We start from the raw sequence: 2,324 nt of genomic DNA on the forward strand, positions 1-2,324 counted from the left end.
AGCTGCAGGATGTGACTGCTAGGCTGCAGTGATTTGGCCCATGCTCTCAGTGCCAGAGCTATCTCCTGCATTTGTACATCTTCAGCCACTAACATGGTCCCGTTGGGGTTGTTCACTGACTGGTCACTGTGGGAGAACCTTGTTTTACTGAGTAAGCTGCACGTCAGGACCCTGTTTGGTCATTTCCCTCATGGGCCTGAGTCAATTTGCAATGAAAGGTTCTGCCATTTTTCCACCAGCTTGGGTGTGGACGGAGTAGTGATCACAAGCCAGTGATATGGGGTTGTTCAGTATGGCTTCAGGGTTCGGATTCACAATTCAAGGCCAGTCACAAACAACTGCTCTGCTTCTTGAGCAAGGGCCAGCTCTCTGCCAAGTACCTGTGACCTCAGTATCCTGCCAATAAGTAACAGGCAGGAGAAGAGGGGTGGGGAAAGGGGAGCTTCTTGTGATCTCACAGTCCCACCAAGCCATGACTTCCTCATGTGCACAAGCCACTGACGATGTAACTACGAGGGACAGGAACTGTCCCACTCATCCCAATGGCATGTGGATGATTTATTTCAGGACAGCCCTCCTGCCTGTCCACTTCTGCCAGCACATTGACTCGTGTGACACCACTGAGCTTTCCAACAGTTTATCTTCCTAAAACAATGTGCCTTGCAACTGTCATCAGGATCCCTGGACGTACAGGATGCAGCTCCATCCGTAATGAGCACTCAGCAAGGGAATGGCAGCAGCATTAGGAGGTACCATGGAGACCAAGAGCTTAGCAGTGTTCAAAGCAGTGTTGCATAGCAAGACTAGCCAAAGTTAGAGTGGTGAGTGTCCCAAATAATCAAATAATGCAGTGGTTTGGAAGGGAGTTAAACTCTTGTGAATCAGGGCATAAGCCAACCTCTAAACCATTTTTTTGCAGAGGGAGGTTTGAGGTTTCCAGCCACATTACAAAATCACTATAGAAACAGACCAAGATGGTTCATTAATTTTAATACCAGGAGGGACCACTATAGTCATCTAGTTTGTCCTTCTACATAACACAGGCTATAGAAATTCCTCCATCAGCCCCCACAACTAGTGGTTGTATTAGAGTACATGTTTTGGAAAAATAGTCACTCTCCAAGTGCTTGGAGAATCCCTCAGAAAGCTGTTGCAATAGTTAACTACCTACCTCCCTGTTCAAAATCTGCATTTCAAACCCAGCACAGCACTCCCTAGGCACAGTGACAAAGACAAAGGCAACCTGGAGAGGGAGAACTACTGGCTGCAGAAAGAGAGGCTGCTGCAGCTTAAGAAAAGGAATCTATCCCAGAGCAGGAGCTGATGCAACAGCAGGAAAAGAGGCTGCCAAAGAGAGCAGGGTGGAGATCTGGCTGCCTTTTGTAAAGTCTCCACACCAGGAAGAGCTTCCCTGACATACCTGTCCACTCTTTCACCTTTTACATCTTCTCACACAATTAAGAAAAAACCCACCTTGGGGGATTGGTGGTCCCAGGAACACTTTAGCCTACAGTGATAAAAACTAATTTCACTCCTTCCTACTTACTTGAATAAGACAGAGATGATTTTGTGACTGAACCAGGGAATAATTTGTCAGGACTCTCTGGATAGGATGTAGCAGTGTTTTTATTTGGTAATAACTGCAAGTATTTCCACAAGTCATCACCAGGGCTGTCTGGGGTTTGAACAGCTGAGCCAATGTCTGCAATTTGGTTCTCATTTCAGAGCAGGCTTACCAAGCATTTCATCCCTATTAACTATGCAAACCCAAAAGGCAGCTTAACTGAGGTGGTAGGGAGAGACTTTGAGGTTCATAACAAATCCTGCTGTAGGAACCCAGCATTTCACAGGCCCTGCCCTGGAATCACTCAGCGGCGCCCCCATTTCTGCAGGGCAGAGACAGGCTCATTAGCATTGCTGTAAGTGGCAGGGCAGGCTCATTTGGCAGAGTTCTAGAGCCTCCATGGTTGTAGCTGGGCTTTGCAATCAGTGCTGGGGCGGTGAGGGCCGTTGCTGCCTTGTGGCAGCAGCCTGTGCCTGGATTGCTCTGATGTGAGCCAGCATGTTCCCGGCCGCTCTGTGGCTGGGGTCTCGCCCCGCGGGCCCGTGGCTGGGGGGGTGTCGCCTGATGGCCCCGTGGCTGGGTCGCCCTGCTCTGAGCCCCGGTGCGGCCCCCGTGCCCAGAGGGTCGGAGATACGGGCCCAGAGCTGACTGAGGCGAGGGCAGCGTAGCAGGGCGGGAGGAGCCGGCGCGCTGCGCTGAGCTCCTCCGGCCGGCAGGGGGCACCGGCCACTGCGGGCCCGGCCGGCGCCGCTCTGTCCGG

Source organism: Natator depressus, chromosome 9 (assembly GCF_965152275.1).
Source record: "Natator depressus isolate rNatDep1 chromosome 9, rNatDep2.hap1, whole genome shotgun sequence".
NCBI classification, from domain to species: Eukaryota; Metazoa; Chordata; order Testudines; family Cheloniidae; genus Natator; species Natator depressus.